Source organism: Nicotiana attenuata, chromosome 5, assembly GCF_001879085.1.
Source record: "Nicotiana attenuata strain UT chromosome 5, NIATTr2, whole genome shotgun sequence".
Lineage (NCBI taxonomy): Eukaryota > Viridiplantae > Streptophyta > Magnoliopsida > Solanales > Solanaceae > Nicotiana > Nicotiana attenuata.
This window is the reverse complement of record NC_031993.1, coordinates 15,520,705-15,542,475: the sequence shown is the minus strand read 5'-3', so window position 1 is coordinate 15,542,475 and position 21,771 is coordinate 15,520,705.

Sequence of the window (21,771 nt, the reverse complement as noted above, 5' to 3'; positions counted from 1 at the left end):
AAGTAAATTTAATACCTCCTTAAGCGGAGAGGTGGAAAAAAAAGTTAAAATAGCACGGGCTAGCCAGTTTTCGGACTGGTCATTCAAAAATAGCCAGCGTTTGCCAAGTCACTGAAAATAGCCACTATTTTGCTGCAACAGAGACCGGTCCAACATAATATACTAGAGTTCGGTGCACCTGTGTATGAACTTCCAGCATATTATGCTGGACCGGTATACTTTGCTGGCTCCAGTATAATATACTGGAGACTGGAGCACCGGTGCTCCAAACTCTAGTATATTATGCTGGACCGGTATATTATACTGGAACTCCAGTATATTAGACTGGAGTTATACTGGAACTCCAGTATATTATGCTGGAGTATTTTTCCGGATTTTGAACAGTGTTTTCGTTCAAATTTATCTTTACATGAAAAGTGGCTAAATTTCGATTACTTTTGAAACTGTGGCTATTTTTGAATGACCACTTGTAAATCTGGCTATTTTTTAATTTCTCCCGAAAAAAAGAAGACTTATCTTCATCCATGTTAGGTGCGTGAAAATTAGAAAAAACATACAGAAAATATAATATCTTTTACAATTGAGACTTGATAAAACTTAACAAGTGAGGGTCCACATTTTATTTTTACGAAGCTTTATCAAAATAAAATAAAGATAAAAACCAAATAAAAAGGAAGAGATCCTCTCCCCCTATATATCTGCCCCTAACCTCTCATCGCCAAAATCAAACTAAAGCAGAGTTGTGCGTAATTCATAAGTATAGTCCTAAGAAAGTAAATAAGGACATGAGTCATGACCTTGTTGTTGTTACAAAGATGTACTTTTAGAAATTACATTAGGATGGTCCATTAAAATGCTTTGGCTAATACCAAATTATTTGTCTCATTTGCTGCAAGAGACATGAGGGAAGTTGTTAATAATTGAAAAATAATAAGGTCCATTAATGAACTTGAGTTGACTCGAGGACTAAGTTTCTTTGGGAATAATTCGAAGTTCATAGTTGATCGAAAATAAGTCGCTCCAAATACGAAAAGTGAGAAAATCCTATGTGTGATTTGGCCGAGAAATTTCATTCGGGCAAAATTAATTTTTCTTGATTTTTTTTAACACTCCTTTTTGTTGTTTTTCTTGTTGGGGTCGAAATAACATGGTACATGCGGAAGCTAACATCGAAAATTTGGTGGATGATAAATCAGGCAATAAATAGAATTATACTAAAAAAACATAAAACTTTAATATGGTTTGGTCAAGTGACCTACATATGACAAACTAATATAAAAGAAAAAAAACTATCGAGAGAAAAATCTCTCCATAAACAAAACTGTTATGAAACAATAAATGTAGAAGAATAATATTGCAGAGAAAGAGAGAGAGAGAATTCTTATTGAACTTTGGGATGAATTACAATGGAATAGAACCCTCTATTTATAGGGAAAGAGTGACTTAGCCACCAAGTAATAATCCCTAGTCTCTCTAAATATAGACATTCACCATAAATAGAATTCTATTTATAACACACCCCCTTGAATGTCTATTCAACAGATAATGTGCCTCGTTAAAAACTTAACTAAAATAAAACCCAGTGGGAAAAAAATTATAGAGAAGGACAAAGAGTACACACATCTAACAATACACCTTTTGGTTGCCTCGTTAAAAACCTTGCAAGGAAAACCCAGTGGGACAAAACCTTGTAAGGGAAAAAGAGTGCAACGCACATTAACTCCCCCTGATGAGAACATCAATTCACATCCTTGAGTCTTCGCATTCCAATCTTGTGCACCATCTTCAAAAGATCTTTGGTAGAGATTTGATGAACAAATCAGCCATATTAACTTGAATGAATATATTGCACCTTGAAATCATCATTCTTGATAGAGATGAATTGTCTTCATATGATCTTGTTGGAATCGTCAGTTCAATATCTTTACATAGAGGTGAAAACTCTTGCTATCATATTATCATGCATATAGTTATAGCAAGATACATTTGTGCACAAATTGCACTGAGGATGTAGTACTTCATGACCATGAATTCTATATGCTTTAAGCAATTTATATCCTTCAGGGATTGTTAAGTCATATAAGCCATATAACAGACTTTAGATGCATATCAAGTTTTTATGTCATGCTAGACATACAAGATATCGAAAAATGATTGTACATACCATTGACTTTATACTTTCAAGTGTTTGAACTACATATCTTTCATATGAAACCAATTCTATTTGAATTGTGTCTCTTCTATTTGGCCAATATTTTTGTGTCTGTATTCGACAGACTTAAAATTCTCATCTATACTTAGCGCTTTCATAGATGTCGTCGACGGATATTTTATATTGGTTCCAACCTCCTTTTCTCTATCAAGACATAACATAGAGATCTCTTCATTTATATTTCCAGGTACCTGAATCTCTCATGAGATTTTATGAAGTGTTATGTCATGCGATCTTCTAGATCACTTGCCTCCTTTATTATGATCATTTTGATCATTTACTCATCTTCTTTATCAAGAAGTTTATTTGAAACCGATTGTCTATACGCTTTAAGCGTACCATAGACTTTGTCCCTCTAGGACTTATTCTAATAGGAGCATTTGCAGTGAGAATATAGTTACTTTCTTTGGATCAGCAAATGCGTCTGTCATGCTTTGCAATATATTGCAATGAATTATCTTTTTATGAAATTCAAGTTCATATTATCTTTTCGAGGATCGAGATGTATACATAATAATTCATTCCATGTAACTTTTTCTCAACTGTTTATCATGTCTCCTCCTCATGTTAGAAAAATTAACTTGTTTCCTCATCTTTGAGAACCCATATTTGTATGTTATGGTGTTAATCAAAATATACACCGAACATCAATAATAATAAGATGAAATTATTTGGTTCCTGACCCTGAACCACTTGTGAGGGGAGAATGTAATATACTTTCGTATATAACCTATATCAAACTGATATAGATAACTTTGTTCTCATAAGAAATTGTTTAGCTATTAAGTAGAGGCACTTAATAAATTATTTTGCTAAACCAACTTATCAACATGAACTTCTTGAATAGAAAAATCTGAAAATTATGCTCGAAATTAAATTATTGAGCAAGTTACCCCGCAAAATACCATGTTGCGGGTTATTAATAATCGCATATGTAATCATCTCATAGATGCATCTTATGTGGTATACATGGCAGGTGAATGGGCTCATATTCACCTTTGATATTTCCAGTATTCATGGGATTCAATCCCAATTTTAGTTGATCTATTAATTAATGAGAACAGGCAATATAAGAGAATTCGTAAAGAACTTTCTAGTTCTTTAGTATTTACCCATGTGAATTCTCTATTATTTTTGCACATCATATTTAAATTGATATGGCTAAACCAATTATGCCAACTGAATAAGTTATCAATATTGATAAACTTCAGATTTACACCATGACGTGTGCAATTATCAATAAACTCCAAGTTTATTATGATATGGGTTTTTATATCAATAAACATCCACTTTATTGTGGTATTCTTTTATTTGTGTAGTACAAACTGGAGAATAAAGCGGGTAGCTTTTCACATACATATTATCCAGCTACAAGTTGTAGTAATAGAAGATATTAAATCTTTCCTTTATTTATAGTCTCAATATAATCAACCTCTTTCGCGTATACTTTGGAAACTGAATAAGTTTCTTTGAGACTTACTACAACACAATAACTTATTGGTAATCAATTGTGTTTCTCTAAAATAGTAATAATTGGCTCTTCCAGAGCTCTCAATTAATACTACCACATATTCATCAACATCTATATGGTGAATATCTCTTTTAAAGAGAAAGTTATACCATTATGGTTATGGTCAAAATTATACGCAAGATATTTTTCTTGCATTATTGTTGTCCTTTAATAATCACATTGCCAAAATATTTTGGCGTACAATAGGTACGTGACCAATGACCATTCATGCCATAATAGTGACATTATTTTCTTATATCATCTCAAACCTCCTTCTAGAGGTGAGTGTGGTATATTCACTACCACTAGCATGTTCATATTCTTCCAAGAATGAATATGTATTCATAAATTAGATGTTGTCACATTCACATCATGAATGAGCCATAATCATCTATATGTGCCTTATAAATTCTCACGTCAAATCAATGACAAGTATTACTTTCACAAAGTAAAGGATTATATTGAGAATCCTTATTATTCTCATTATCACAATGATGACGATTATAATTTCGTCTATTGCCACGTCCACACCCATTGATACCTTCACGGTAATAATTTTGTCTTCTTTCAGACTTATCACATATTGCTATCACATTCTCTTAAGGAAATGAGAATGGAGCAAATTCAATGGGACGGGTTTTCACTTCTTGTGCTGACGATCATACATGACTTTGATCATGGCATGATATAAAAATTTTACCACTTCAGGTGGTTATAATTTCTTACAAACTCCACTAGAGCTATAATCAAATTTTGTTGTCTTTGCTTGTATATAAAATCAAATTATAGAATTTTAAGAATTTAAAAGAGAAAAATAAAGTAAAATACTTACCTTAAATCCAGAATTTAATCATGAAGAAAGTTCATGGAACAATTGACAATTATTATGCTAAATCACAAAGCTTCTACTCAATTGGTTAGAGTCTCGTGCTGATAACGTGTTATGAAAAAATAAAAGTAGAAGAATAATATTGCAGAGAAAGAGAGAGAGAATTCTTATTGAACTTTAGGATGAATTACAATGGAATAGAACCCTCTATTTATAAGGAAAGAGTGACTTAGCCACCAAGTAATAATCCCTATAATCTCTCTAAATATAGACATTCACCATAAATAGAATTCTATTTATAACAAAAACTCTTTAATGACTACATTGTGGATATTTGTTGTGTTATTGTGAGAAGCAGATATCCTTAAATTATAAGACATAGTATTAAAGAGAGATTTATTCCTTTTAGGAGTCTATTTCTCTTTTTCAACAAAGAGAGTCCTAATATAATAAAAATTCAGAGCAAAATTCTAACCGTTCTAAGAAGAGGGTATCATGTTCTTTTTCTTTTTGGTTGATTCATATTTACTTTAGCACTATCAAAATCTTCTGTGGGGTAGGAGAGGGACGAGGGGTTGGGTTTGGGGTTGGTTGGGGGCGGGGAGGGGGGGGGGGGGTTGGGAAAGGAAAAAGAAGTGAAAAAAATATATAGCTAAAATTTGACATGTGGCCGAGCGTGCACTACACATCCCACCCCAAGTGTGGTGGTAGCTTTTCATGGGATATTAAATTCTTTAGGGAGTAACTTATATAAGTTCCCTAATTAATACTATAACCATATATAACAACGAGACATGACTTGTTTGAAATATAACACACATAAATAAACACATATATGAATGATGGTGAGAGCTCTCTCATGAGAATTTATATGCAAAAAGACAAAAACTCTAGAAAGATGAGAGTAACTGAGTGTAACGACCCGACCGGTCGTTTTGAGCTCTAGCGCGCCGTTCAACAGTTTAAGGCCATGAGCAGCTTCATTTCAAGTATTATGACTTGTACGCGTGGTCGGAATTAAATTTCGGGAAGTTCGGAGTTGATTTGGAAAGAAAATTATCATTTCAGAAGCCTTAAGTTGAAAGAATTAGCTAAGATCGAAACTTTGAGTAAATGACCTCAGAATCATGGTTTAAAGGTTCCAGCAGGTCCGTATGACGATTTCGGATTTGGGCGTATGCCCGAATCGGATTTTGGATAACCCGGGAGCGTTTTGGCGCCTATTGTGGAAGTTAGCATTTTGAAAGAAATTTCATAAGTTTGTACTCATACTACACTTCTGTGCATTTTTGTTGCACAGGCACATGTACTACTAGTGGCCTACTGGGCGTAGCAGCATGGATGATACTGGGACTAAGTGAGTTGCATTACTCGAGGCGGCCCGCAGCTAGTATAGTCCCTTCCAGTATATTGTATTTACTTTTTGTCCATTTGTATTTGGGACGGATGTTGTATTGTATTGTTTCTTAGAAATAGCTCATGCACTTGTGACACCGGGTTTTGGGGATGTCTATGGGTTTATTAAGAAATTTAAAATTGTTAAATGTTTCATCATTTGTTCAGTGGAATTTATCACGTATTGTTTAAACGCATAAAAGAAGTGATCTCAGAAATATTTAAAACGAGAAGTTACTAGTTATTTGTTGTTGGCTTGCCTGACAGTGGAGTCCGGCGCCATCACGACCCTTAGTGGATTTTGGGTCGTGACAACATGGTATTAGAGCACTAGGTTCCTAGGGTCTCACGAGTCATGAGTAAGTCTAGTAGAGTCTCGCGGATCGGTATGGAGACGTCTGTACTTATCTTCGGGAGGCTGCAGGATTGTTAGGAGTATTTCCCTTCTTGATTCCTCATCATGCGATTTGATTCCGGGAGGCTCGTGCCCCTGTTTCCTTCTTACTCAATTCTACGCGACGCGAACCGCCTGTTATAAATCGAGAATTGAAGAATTGTAATATATACTACCGATGTGGTGCGGGATGTTTCTCCCAGCATAGTTGTCTGGGCTATTATCGCCGCCTTGTGAAAGGATATTCTGTCGTTTCGGCTCAGTAGCGTTGCTTCTAAGAGCTCTGAGGCTCGGCACAAGCTGCCATGATGCAATGAATGATTGTTCCGCAATATTGATGTGATGGTAGGATGTTTGCCTACGTGTGAATGACTTGAAGGGAGGTTTACTCAGTGCATAATCTAGAGATTCAGTATTTTATTCCCGACAGGGAAAAAACAATCGGACTAAGAATGGTCAGATGTGGGCTGGTGGAGTAATGAGGCTTGGTATTTGCGAGCGTGGTGGAGCTTTCTTCTATGATGGGGTGTCGTTGTCCTAATGGAACATACTAAGTTCGCCGGTGTTATGATCTTCTACAATCCGCCTTTGGGGCAAGCTATTGTGAAATAGTATTAAAAATGCGGCTGTCAGATATCGCAGGGTGCGGTAGTTCAGGGTTGAATCAGTGTTTCTAATGTCGACGGTATGAGAAAGATGATCTTCCGAAAGGTGTAAAGTTAGCAGTAATTGTGGGTTCAAGTGCCATGAAGGTAGATTTTATTTAAGGCAACAACTGAGCAGCAACGGACGAGAAGGGGCATGTGGGGAGTGTCAGGCGGTAGTTAAAATTTCTAGAAGGCCAGGTATAAGAAGCAAAGGTCGAGTAGTCGACTAAAGGGATGAGTTTCGCCAAAGTGGGAGAGTTTGGAGTGATTTGGGAATTTTAGTGATTGGTGATTTGGGCCTACGGATTAATTTCGAGTATGGGCTATCAGGAGGCAGGAGATCTTGATATAACGGAAAGAAGCTGCTTGAAATGAAGAAGGATACTACCTAACTTTGAATTGGAAAGATGTTGCCGCACACTTAATTGATGTCCACGAGGAGTGAAGGGACTGGTGCAGCTAGAGAGTGAGCTCGGACTCAGGATGGGTGATCACGCCCAACTATGCCTTATAAAAGGATACGCGGACGTTGCAAAAATAATTTGAGTATTTATGCCCAGAGTCGAACCCACAGGGAATTAACCTATCAATTACTTTCGTTGGACTTACTAAATTCTATGGAGTCAACCTCCTCAAACGTTGTAAATAACAGTTGATGGTATTTCTAATAACTAAGACTGAAAGTAGATAAACAACTGAAAACTAACTATGCTTGAGTTGTAAATAATTATGAGAAGGTTCTAATGCTATGATTTCCCCTATTGATGGAATCCCTTCCGGTTATGTTTCATATAGATTCACCAAAATATCTCTATCAATCACGAGCACTCTTTTTACCGTAAATCTCTCCCGAGTAATTACGATAATTTACTAGACGCACTCTCCCGAGATACGCTAGCTGGCTTTGTTTATTACAGCTCACTTTAGATTGCACCCAAGGCTTCGTTATCCCTAATCCTGCCTTTAAATCCGCAGTTATAGATCCCTCTTATACTTTGGGAGTGATGTTGTTCAACAACTACCTAAATATGCACTCTCTCCCGAGTTATGCATACTAAATAGGCACAGCTAATTGAGGATCCTGTCAATTAACTACAAAAAACACGTAGTTGAACAAATAGAGATTAAACTGGCAATCTATATTAACATAATCAAGAAGTTCATCCTTCAATAGGTTCCATCAAAACCCTAGACAAAGGATTTAGCTACTCATAACAAAACGAGAATAAACTACTAAATTATTCATAATGGGTAATTGCAAGAAAATAAAAAAGATAGAAAAACTCTAATGTTTGGTTGATGTTCTCACACTTGTTCTTGCCTCCAAAAGTAGTCTAAAAACAAGCTTTTTTTCAACTTGGGCGAGTTTCTAGAGCTTATAAGGGTTTTACAAAAGTTTCCCCGAAAATACACTTTAGTCCCCAGACTTCCAGCAGCGTGAACAGTTCACCGCGGTCGCGGCGTGGACCGCGGTGACAGCAGACCTTACTGCCTCACATTTTAATCCACCGCGGTCGCGCCGCGGTCTACCGTGGTCGCGGTGGAATTCTTGTCCAGGCCATTTTCTGATCCTTTATGCACGGGTACTTCTCGAGTGGGTGTTTTCTTCACATTATCGCCTCCAAAACACTCCATGTTGCTTCCTCACCTATAATATTCCCTGCAAAACAAAAGAACACTAGTTAGAGCATTTTGTTGGCGAATTACCTATAAAACAACAACAAAGTATGGTCATATTAAGGTGTAAATATCAACTATATAGCCTACTATCAACACCCTACACTTAAATTATTGCTAGTCCTCGAGCAATCCACCACACTCCATCAAAATTCCTTCCCTAAGCTTTTCCCTTAACGACTCACACCATGAATATTTTACAAAAGTTTCACCTAGTAGTGAACAACCGTCACCTCAAGAATCAAATCTTTCGTACCATGCAACATTCGCACTTACTCAAACCACTCTATACAAGAGTCAAGACTTACCTTTCCTTTGTGAATCACATGCCCTCACATCACACAAGAGAGTAGTTCCACATATAATGATATTTAGAACATTTAGGAACTAAGATAGACAAAATTCGCTCACTCTCAAAAAGAACATTCACATGCCACAAAGATACACCATAGGCTTGCCCGTAGTGTAGTACTCTACTAATCTAGCCCACTCAGTTTAAGATCAATAGGACTTTACTTGGTTGTAATGTAGGCTAAGGGACGGGTAGGATATATTTAGATATAGTGACTAACCTTCCTAAGCACTTTTAATACAATTACATTAAACTTCAGGATCATAGTTGTGTCAACCAAACACTCCACCATATTTATTTAAAACATCCCCATCCATTAGGTGCAATTTGTACAAGCTACCACGTATCAACCACTATAATTATTTATAACTTTCTCTCTCTCTCTCTCTCTCTCTCTCTTTTTTTAGAGAAGTTACAAGCACATACTAATAACAACATTCATGGGTTGCCTCCCACGCAGCGCCTGATTTAACGTCGCGGCACGACGCAGACAAGCACATTTAAGGTTCGCTCGACCTCTGAGGTTCCGTCAGATTCATCTCAGACACTTCCTTTGGCTCTTTCATGCCTATGTATAACTTCAATCTCTGCCCATTGACTCTAAATGTGTGAGAGTCTTTTTCCGAGGCAATCTCCACAGCTCCTGAAGGGAAAACTTCTACCACTCGAAATGGACCAAACCATCTTGACTTAAGCTTACCAGGGAACAACCGTAGTCTTGAGTTATAGAGCAATACCATGTCCCCGGGTTTGAAATGTCGCTCAACAATGTTCTGGTCGTGCAACTTCTTCATTCTCTCCTTGTACAACTTTGTGCTCTCAAAAGCAAGATATCTGAACTCGTCAAGCTCATGCAATTTAATGACTCTTGTTGTGCTTGCAGCCTCCATATCTAAGTTCAGCTGTTTCAACGCCCACCACCCTTTATGTTCAAGTTCCACTGGCAAGTGGCAGGCCTTTCCAAACACCAACTTATATGGTGACATACCAATTGGTGTTTTGAAAGCAGTTCTATAGGCCCAGAGTGCATCATCTAGCTTTTTCGCCCAATCACTTCTTGTGGCGTTCACAGTCTTGGTTAGCACACTCTTTATCTCTCTGTTGGACACTTCAACCTGCCTACTGGTTTGCGGGTGATAAGGGGTAGCCACCTTGTGGCGTACATCATACTTTGCACGCAACTTCTCGAAGGCTCTATTACAGAAGTGAGTGCCTCCGTCACAGATAATTGCTCTTGGTGTCCCAAAGCGGGTGAATATGTTCTTCTTCAAAAATCCCACCACCACTCTTGCATCATTAGTGGGCAACGCTGCAGCTTCTACCCATTTGGACACGTAATCCACAGCAACAAGTATGTACTTATTGCCAAAGGAGCTGACGAAGGGACCCATGAAGTTAATCCCCCAGACATCAAACACTTCCACCTCTTGAATCGGGTTCATGGGCATCTCATGGCGACGGGAAATGTTCCCGGTCCGCTGACATTCATTGCAGCCCTTCACCCATTGGTACGCATCTTTAAACACCGTTGGCCAAAAGAATCCGGCTTCTAGCACTTTCGTAGCTGTCCTGACCCCTCCAAAATGTCCTCCATACGCCGATGCATGACAAGCCTGCAAAATAGAAGATTGTTCTATCTCGGGGACACACCTCCGGATCATATTATCAACACATATTCTAAACAGATAAGGCTCATCCCAATAATACATGCGGCAATCGCGATAAAACTTTTTCTTTTGAACAAATGAGAGGTCATAGGGAACTATACCGCAGGCCAGGTAATTTGCAAAGTCTGCATACCATGGCGCTTCCTCAAGACTAGTAGCGAGCAGCTGCTCATCTGGAAAGGTTTCCAGAATCTTTTCGACCTCGACTGATATTTCAGCTCCTTCAAGTCCTGATAGATGATCAGCNGTCAACATTTTTTTCCAACATAAATTGTAGTTTAATTGTAGTATAAATATAGTAATTTTGTAGATACTCTTAAAAACAATACAGCTTTATACAATACTTAAACTGCTTTGTAGTTTATTTGTAGTTATTTTGAAGAAATTTTGTAGATGAAGAGAAAATTTTGTAGTCAACATTTTTTTCCAACATAGATTGTAGTTTAATTGTAGAATAAATGTAGTAACTCTGTAGATACCCTTAAAAATAGTACAGCTTTATACAATACTAAAACTGATTNAGACCATTTTTAATGTACAATCAATTAATAGTAATTTTGTAGATACTCTTAAAAACAATACAGCTTTATACAATACTTAAACTGATTTGTAATTTTTTTGAAGAAATTTTGTAGATGAAGAGAAAATTTTGTAGTCAACATTTTGTTTCAACATAGATTGTAGTTTAATTGTAGTATAAATGTAGTAACTTTGTAGATACCCTTAAAAACAGTACAACTTTATACAATACTAAAACTGATTTGTAGTTTTTTTGTAGAAATTTTGTAGATGAGACCCATTTTTTATAATCAGATTTTTCCCATTCAATTGTAGCATGAATACTCAACATTTTAAAAGATAACGGAGAGCCATTATGTCTTTTGGAAAAGTCAAAAATGAAAATAAGGCTTTTAATTTTACCGGATCTCATAACGCCTGAAAATGCAGAATGTTCATTTCCGGACATACAAGGATGAAGCGACTTTGGCTAGTGATCATGCACGAAAGAGAGAAATGGAAGCTCTTAATCACCTCTGTGTGAATCATGTTGGTCAGCAACTTTATTCTTTAGTGTTGTCTTCCAGTGAAATTCCACTCTCTTCTCTCTAATAGTTGCTCTGTCAGGTCGATAGGTACATGGAACTTTGGAATAAGAATGATGAGTTCAGAAAGGAAGCAAAAATTAAGGATAATCCCCTACCCCTTCTTCTGACTTTGATTCAAAGATTCAACTTTTAAATACCAAGCTTCACCCTGAAACCTTAAATTGACTTGTAGTTTTTTTGAAGAAATTTTGTAGATGAAAAGAAAATTTTGTAGTCAACATTTTTTTTCAACATAAATTGTAGTTTAATTGTAGTATAAATATAGTAATTTTGTAGATACTCTTAAAAACAATACATCTTTATACAATATTTAAACTGATTTGTTGTTTATCTGTAGTTATTTTGAAGAAATTTTGTAGATGAAGAGAAAATTTTGTAGTCAACATTTTTTTCCAACATAGATTGTAGTTTAATTGTAGAATAAATGTAGTAACTTTGTAGATACCCTTAAAAACAGTACAACTTTATACAATACTAAAACTGATTTGTAGTTTTTTTTGTAGAAATTTTGTAGATGAGACCCATTTTTAAATGTACAATCAATTAATAGTAATTTTGTAGATACTCTTAAAAATAATACAGCTTTATACAATACTTAAACTGATTTGTAGTTTATTTGTAGTTCTTTTGAAGAAATTTTGTAGATGGAGAGAAAATTTTGTTGTCAACATTTTGTTTCAACATAGATTGTAGTTTAATTGTAGTATAAATGTAGTAACTTTGTAGATACCCTTAAAAACAGTACAACTTTATACAATACTAAAACTGATTTGTAATTTTTTTGTAGAAATTTTGTAGATGAGACCCATTTTTTATAATCAGATTTTTCCAATTCAATTGTAGCCTTCTTTTTCACTTCAATTTTTTTTTATTTCAAAATTAAACTAAAACCCTAAATTAATTCTAAAAACTAAATTAAACTACCAAATCACACTAATTAACTCTAACAATTATCACAAGCTAATCAAATATCAATCTAAATGAAAACCAACAAAATTCAAAGCTACAAATTAAATAATGCCTAGATAAATTATTTTTGTGATTTTTGTATTTTTTGTAAAACTCCTAATTACTAATTAGTTCCGAAAATATGTAAAATCAAACCCTAAATGCAATGCATATTTTTTGTATTTTTATATGAATTAAAATGCATGGACAAAATGCGATCAATGCCACAAAAATCCACAAAATTTCAAACACTGAAAGAAGTTGTTTTGTTTTGAATTTCTGGGAGTGATTCATATAGGGCAAAAATCACGTGCTCACACACATCATCCAGGATACCAGAGGGTCGTTTCACAGTCCTGTCAGCCAGCTGCAACAACATAGAGGTGGGTCTAGCTCTTTCAATACCCAGCCTCTTAAAATCGCCAAGGGCATAAGAGTAATGCTGGCCCCTAGATCACACAGTGCCTTAGCAAAAGCAAAATTACCAATAGTGCATGGAATTGTAAAGCTCCCTGGGTCAGACAACTTTTCCGCAATTGGTCTAGTTACCACTGCACTATAGGTCTGAGTAAGAGAAACTGTGGCCAAGTCTTGGAAATCAAATTTTCGGGACATTAAGTCCTTCATCATTTTTGCATACCGAGGCATTTCTTTCAAAGCATCAATCAATGGTATATTTACCTGGATTTGTTTCAGCATCTCAAAGAACTTCTTGTATTGTTCCTCCTTTTGGTACTTAGCCAGCCTCTGAGGGAAGGGTGCATGAGGTCTCTTCTTCCCAATCATTTGGGATTGATCTTTATCAGCTGCCACATCAACTACTGGCTCCTGGGTTGTCTCAGCTTCTTTCTCGGTCTCAATCTGAGTGCTATTTCCTTCCTGGGCAGGATGGACTGTCACCTCTGTCAGTTTCGTTGACTCATCCAGCTCAATGGGCACTGGTATGAGTGTCTCAGCCTGTCTAGTTTCTCGAGCCCTCTCCTGCTCTACATCCAAATCTCTGCCATTACATAGACTCACCGCCATCAGCTGCTTCGGGCCTTGATCTTTTGGATTTATCTGTGTGTCCGCCAGTACTGTCCCATGAGGACGATTGTTCAGAGACATCGACATTTGGCCCACCTGCACTTCAATATTCTTGATTGCTGCATCATGTGCATCTACTCTCTCATTAATTTTTGCATTAGACCCAATAACCTGCTGCATCATTGCTTCAAGTCTAGCAAACCCATCTTCCTGCCTTCCACCATGCTGCTGCTGAGGAGGGTGATACCCCTGCCGCTGATTCTGATTATTATATCCCTGTGGCCTTGGGTAAGGAGCCATATTGTTAGGGGGTCTCATACCTCCCATGTTCCCAATATTGAACTGTGGCTGGGCTGGCCTGTACTGTTGATTCTGTTGGCCCCAATTCTGACCACCCTGTCTCTGGCCTCCATAATTAGACGCATAGTTCATGTTTTCAGGATAGTGATGATGATCATGTTCTGCATTCCACTGATTACCGATTGGCTGACTAATGCAAGATGCACACAAGCCCCCATTGGTAGTGTCTACGATGTGTACATGCTGCTTCTGCCCTGACTCTTCCACCTTTTTGGTGAGTATACTCATCTTAGTCAATAAGGTGGCCATATTTTCAGCCATAGAGTTAGATGGATCTAAAGGCACTGAGTGAACCACTGGAGTGATAGGTGCATTCCTGGTTATCCATCTCGAATTCTGTGCCATTTTGTCAAGCAGACTCTGGCCTTCTCTCCATGTTTTGCTCAAAAATGCTCCACCAGCTGAAGCATCAACTATGTTCTTCACACTATCTGACAATCCCATATAAAACCGCTGTCCCAACATCAGATCTGGGACACCATGGTGTGGACATACAACCAGCATCCCCTTAAAGCGTTCCTATATTTCATGCAGTATCTCCAATGGTCTCTGTTTAAAACTCAAAATTTTATCAATTTATTGAGCAGTCTTGTTGGGTGGGTTGAACTTGTTATGGAATTGTTTGACTAACTCCTCCCAAGTTGTTATGGAATTTATGGGGAGTGAGTTTAGCCAGGTCTGGGTAGCTCCTGTTACTGAGAATGGGAACAACAACAACTTGATTGCTTCCTGAGTTACATTGGGTTGCCTTTGGGTTTTGCATATTGACAGGAAATTCTTCAAGTGCTGCTGAGGATCTTCGACTTGTGACCCCGAAAATAGTCCCTTGTTTTGCAATAAGTGCAACATGTTATTCGTGATTTGAAATGATTCAGCCTGTATCTGCGGGACTATAATCGTTGTGGCCAGATTTTCAGATGTGGGTTGTGCCCAGTCATAGAGAGTAGCCTCTGGCACAGGAGGTGCCGGTGGATTGTTTTCGTGATCTCCCATGTTCGGTTCGGATTGTTCAATTGTTTGTTGTTGTTTACTTTTCCGGTTGGCCCGGTTCAAGGCCTTAAATACTATTTCGGGATCTGATAGAGCTTCGAATACTTCACCAGTTCTCGTTGAGTTTCTAGGCATGCTTACATGTGCAACCAAGTCAGCAAACGTTAAAATTTCAATGTATAGATTGGGTATAGAGAAAACTGACTACACTAACAATTTTTGTATTTCTTTCATTGTAATTGATAACACCGTTAATTCCCCGGCAACGGCGCCAAAATTTTGATCACGCCCAACTATGCCTTATAAAAGAACACGCGGACGTTGCAAATATAATCTGAGTATTTATGCCCAGAGTCAAACCCACAGAGAATTAACCTATCAATTACTTTCGTTGGACTTACTAAATTCTATGGAGTCAACTTCCCCAAACGTTGTAAATAACAGTTGATGGTATTTCTAATAACTAAGACTGAAAGTAGATAAACAGCTGAAAACTAACTATGCTTGAGTTGTAAACAATTATGAGAAGGTTCTAAGGCTATGATTTCCCCTATTGATGGAATCCCTTCCGGTTATGTTTCATATAGATTCACCAAAACATCTCTATCAATCATGAGCACTCTTTTTACCGTAAATCTCTCCCGAGTAATCACGATAATTTACTAGATGCACTCTCCCGAGATACGCTAGCTGGCTTTGTTTATTACAGCTCACTTTAGATTGCACCCAAGGCTTCGTTATCCCTAATCTCGCCTTTAAACCCGCGGTTATAGATCCCTCTTATACTTTGGGAGTGATGTTGTTCAACAACTACCTAAATATGCACTCACTCCCGAGTTATGCACACTAAATAGGCACAACTAATTGAGGATCCTGTCAATTAACTACAACAAACACGTAGTTGAACAAATAAAGATTAAACAGGCAATCTATATTAACATAATCAAGAAGTTCATCCTTCAATAGGTTCCATCAAAACCCTAGACAAAGGATTTAGCTACTCATGACAAAACGAGAATAAACTACTAAATTATTCATAATGGGTAATTGCAAAAAAATAAAAAAGATAGAAAAACTCTAATGTTTGGTTGATCTTCTCACACTTGTTCTTGCCTCCAAAAATAGTCTAAAAACAAGCTTTTTTTCAACTTGGGCGAGTTTCTAGAGCTTATAAGGGTTTTACAAAAGTTTCCCCGAAAATACACTTTAGTCCCCAGACTTCCAGCAGCGTGAACAGTTCACCGCGTTCGCGGCGTGGACCGCGGTCGACTGCGATGATAGCTGACCTTACTGCCTCACATTTTAATCCACAACGGTCACCGCGATCGCGGTGGAATTCTTGTCCAGGCCATTTTCTGATCCTTTATGCTCGGGTACTTCTCGAGTGGGCGTTTTCTTCACATTATCGCCTCCAAAACACTCCATGTTGTTTCCTCACCTATAATATTCCCTGCGAAACAAAAGAACACTAGTTAGAGCATTTTGTTGGCGAATTACCTATAAAACAACAACAAAGTATGGTCATATTAAGGTGTAAATATCAACTATATAGCCTACTATCAATGGGTCATTGATGCTGCAGTGATTGTACCCCATGCAGCAACGTTGGAAGATGTCGGAGAGTGTTTTCCACAGGGGGGTTATTCCCTGTGAGCAGGTAAGCGGTCGCGTGGTTGGTGAAGCTTCTGCAAAGTATTCTATTGGTGATACCGCAAAGGGATCGGTCGTGCGAATTTGGTTGATGATTCAGAATATAAAGAGGGGGTTTTATAGAAAGATTTCGAGGAATTTTGCGGTCGATTGCGTATGGTCATGTCAATAAGAGATAGGGAATCCGAGTGAATTTCAGAGTTATGTAATAGTGGCTTCAAGCTAAGTGGGGGAGTCCCACCGCCTACGATTAGGTTGTATGGTTATCTACTTGCGAGGTTTCGGGTTATTAGCATATTGATAAGCTATTCTAACTACAAGAAAAGAACATAAGTGGTAAATTGAGAAAATGAATTGTTAAAGGTGTGCTATGGTTGGCCTTATTGGCTCATGTTCAAACTCGGGGAAGGTCATGATTCATGCCTTGTATAGATGCGGGTTTCAAGGGAAGGGATTCAGTCGAGTGCTTCATTGAGATGGGTGTTCATATGCCAGTGGAGCCTCGGAGTTGATTATATTCGGGACCTAGTCAGAGCGGGTGGATCTCAGCAACGGTCCTAGTGAATTCGAAGGGGTAAAACATGGTGCCTAATGATTTCAAACACATAAGTACAGTCAAGAATCAAGCTTTGTAGCAGCTTATGAGGAGAGGTACATAATGTTCTATGATGGTTTGACTTGCAGTGTAACTTTTGGGAGGTATGAAATGGTTTGTGGGATTTGAGACAGCATGGTCTCGTGATTCAAGGTCACTCGGGATGAGTGCAGATGAAGTGTGTTATGTGTTGAATAGAGTTATTATTATTTCTAAGGCAATCGAGAATTAATTGGGAAGAAGATAAATCAGTTAGCCATTGTTGAATTGGCATATTGGTGGTAGTGATCAGTTCGTTCAACGTGATCAAGTTATGCAAGTGATTTGTGACGGCACGTGTGAGGCTTGTCGATCGCCGTAATTGATGTTATTCAGAGGTATTCCACTGTTATGGCCTATTACGTGTAGGCGGATCCCGGAAGGGTTATAGTGGGTTAGACCACTACTCTGAGATTTGCATATTTTACGGTTATGAGAATTCACCTGTGTGTTGCTATGGTTCTTCTGAAGTGAGATAAGTGAAGAGTTTTATATGATGAAGTGTTAATCCATTGTGGTTACGGATCTTTGATGAAAGATCGTATTCTATCGTGTGATGACATGTTGGGTGCAGCGAGTGGTACGGAATTTGAAGAGAGGATCAAGGTTGCAGTTCGGTGTTGACATAGATGTCACGAGGTCGGATGAGCTGGGAAGTAGTTTCGATGTTTAAAGTAAGTTGGTATTGTCTTCAGCGTCACCTAAGATAGGTGTTTTGTGAAAAAGGCTTTGCATCACGGTTAAGGATTCTTGGTCGCTCATTAGCGTTAGTGCGGTCGGTGGTCTGGATGTACAGACATGTTATCAGTCACGGGAAGGTTGTATAAGTGTGGCATGTAGTCGCTTGATTGGTCGAAGAGTTAAACCAAGTAGGAAGATTGTGGTGATATTGCTAATTTGAGAATGGATGCCTGGAGGGCACTCGGTTATTTGGGTTGTGGACTGTGGAGGATTACTCCGGTTATGATGGTTGTTCTTATGTGTTGTGAGGGAAAGGGGAGTATTTATGGACATTTGAAAGGTCATTAGCCTAGTTCGGTGCGATCAGAATCAGCTTGAGGTCTATGGATGGATTTAAATGTGAATATGGGTTGTATATCAGGCCAGACGTGTTCATTTTAGTAATGCGCTCCTTATGGAAGAGTAGTCAGGATGTTATTCCGTCGTCAGCTACTTCATGTAATGATACATTGCACCGTGTGAGTTGTGAGACGGCTTGGGAAATGGCTTATGTGTTGAGATTTCCGCGTGGAGATGAAGTTATGTGAGCAAAATGGCTCTTGAGGTTCAGATCGTATATCGCACCCCAGTTGTACTTGAGTTTTGCAGCCTATGGCACTATATGTCTCCCCAGGGATGGTATTATGCACTTAGCGTGCTGGTGACCGATATTCGGCATTTTGTTGTAATGAGCAATTTAGATTGATGTATATTTCCTTAAGTGAAATCTATGCGTGGATCGGGTGGCACGCCGCCATGGGTATGTTATTTGGATCGGGTTGCACATCGCAACAGCGGGACGTTGAGTACAGTTTTCCCGTGTCTGTTTTATGTGTTTTGTTTCCTCCTTTCCTGGGAGGAACTCATATTAGCTGTGGGCTCGCGTCGCATGTATGATTCGCGAGCGAGGTGTCAGTTCAATTATGTTGACCGCATTGCATGTATGATTCGCGAGCGGGGTAATTGGATTTCCTTTTCAGAGTTCGTTTTCATTGTATCGCGTTCGAATTGGTAGCCTATTGGCACATTGTGGCATCATATGAAACTTTTGATTATGCCCGGGGTGGCTTATTACCTGAGCAGTTCGTACTAGGTGAGACGAGATCATTGGACTTAGGATCAGTGCAACCTGACTATATGAAGTATATTAAGGAGCTAAGACCATTATTTGGGTCAGAATGAGGTGATGGTTCTTGTAAGGAGTATAGACCCAATGATTTGTTGATTTGGCAGTCGGTTATGAATTTCTACACATCTCTTCCGTCATGGTGGTATTATAAGAATTAGAGCAAGACCTATGTAGGTCATGAGGTGCAACGAGAGCATCAGATCCGTGGAATTTCGATTAATTTGATTAGAGAATGTTATTGTGTCCCTGTGAGTAAAGCGATGCAAGTTGTGAATTCGGCTAAGGTATGCAGTCATGTTTTGGTGTTGCGTGTAGTTATTGATACGGTGAGCGTATGTTGGAATAGACCTGGCAGAGAATCCGGATGTTGGAATTGGGCTCTAAGGCTTATTTGCTTAAGTGAACAAGGATATCTTCAAATCGATCGGGCTAGGGTGCCCAGCTGAGTCGTAGTAGCACGGGTAGGTGCTCGAGGTGTTAAACAGTGATTTCGGACAACCCCAGCACGATTCTTAGCATGTTCGAGGACGAACGTATGTTTAAGTGGGAGAGAATATAACGACCCGATAGGTCATTTTGAGCTCTAGCGCGCCTTTCAGCAGTTTAAGGCCATGAGCAGCTTCATTTCAGGTATTATGACTTTTACGCATGGTTGGAATTGAATTTCGGGAAGTTCGGAGTTGATTTGGAAAGAAAATTCTCATTTCAAAAGCCTTAAGTTGAAAGAATTAGCTAAGATCGGAACTTTGAGTAAACGACCTCGAAATCAGGGTTTGAAGGTTCCAGCAGGTCTGTATGACAATTTCGGACTTGGGCGTATGCCCGGATCGGGTTTTGGATAACCCGGGAGCGTTTTGGCGCTTATTGTGGAAGTTAGCATTTTGGAAGAAATTTCATAAGTTTGGGTTGAAGAGCATTTCAGTGTTATCGATGTCCGTTTGGGATTCCGAGTCTGGGAGTAGCTCCGTATGGTGATTCTGGAGTTGGGAGCGCGATCGGAAAGTGAATTCGAAGGTCCGTGGGTCATTTTGGAGTCATTTGGCTAACGACAGAAATTTGAAGGTTTTGAGAAGTTTGACCGGAAGTGGACTTTTTGATATCGGGGTTGGAATCCGATTCTGGAAGTTGGAGTAGGTCCGTAATGTCGAATATGACTTGTGCGCAAAATTTGAAGTCAATCGGACGTGATTTGATAGGTTTAAACACCGGAAGTAGAAGTTTGAAATTCTATAGTTCATATAGCTTGAATTGGAGGCCGATTTGTGGTTTTAGCGTTGTTTGATATGATTTGAGGCTTCGAGCAAGTCCGTAATGTGTATTGGGATTGGTTGGGGTTCGAGGGGCCTCGAGTGGATTCCGGATGGTTAACGGATTGAAAATGAAATTTTGAGAGGTGCTGAAGCTGCTGCTTCTATCATAACTGCACCTGCGGTTCATGGTTCGCAGGTGCGAGACCGCAGATGCGGTCCTCCCATCGCAGAAGCGGCCCAGGGCAGGCCAAGCCAGGAACCGCAAATGCGGCTCCGCAGATGCGGCCTGGAGACCGCAGATGCGGTCCCAGCTCTTTGGCCCATTTCTCGTAGATGCGGTCCCCTGACCGCAGATGCGGAAATGCTGGAGGCAGTGAGGTTCTTTTAAATCGGGGGTTGGGTTCATTTCAACCCCATTTTCTTCTATTGGAGCCGATTTGGAGCAACTTTGAGGTTCCATTTTCACCACCAAACATGAGGTAAGTAATTTATGTTAGTTTTGAGTTAAATACATGATTATAAACGGATTTGGACATGGAAATTTGTAGAAATTTGGGGTTTTGGTAGAAAAACCTAGAAATTTATATTCTTGGAATTTGACCACGATTTTGGGTATGGAAATTTAGAGAAAATTATATATTTTAGTTCGTGAGGCTATGGGTAAACTTATTCTTCGAAAATTTTGGAAATCCGGGCACGTGGGCCCGAGGGCGTTTTTGTCAACTTTCTGATCGAGGTTAGGAATTGTTATAAATTGGATTATTATGAGTAGTTTATCGTATATTAATGGGCTTGCATAACTATTGGCTAGTTTTGGAGCGTTGTGCATCAATTTGAGTTTTCGGAAAGGCATGGAAGGCCGGTTATGGATCTTCGGAGCGAGGTGAGTCTCCTTTCTAACCTTGTAAGAGGGAATTGTCCCCATAGGTGAGTCAATTGGTTATGTGATCTTATTTGTGGGGGCTAAGTACGCACGAGGTGATGAGAGTCCGTGCGTAGCTACTATTATGTTATTGTCCGCGTAGTCTAGGACCCAAAAGCATGTTGTACTTGGAATAATTGTAATGTTGGCTACAGTTGAATTGCTTAAATCCTGTCGAATTGGTAATGAATTTCTAAAAGGATTAAACTTCTTTTTCTTAAATCGTTAAAAGAGAATTGGCTTTTATTTGGATAAATGTTCCTCGATAAATTCTTAATCTGCTGTTTGAGCATGTATTTCTATGTATACCTGCGTCGCATGTAAGGTTCGCGAGCAGGATGATTGCTTATTTA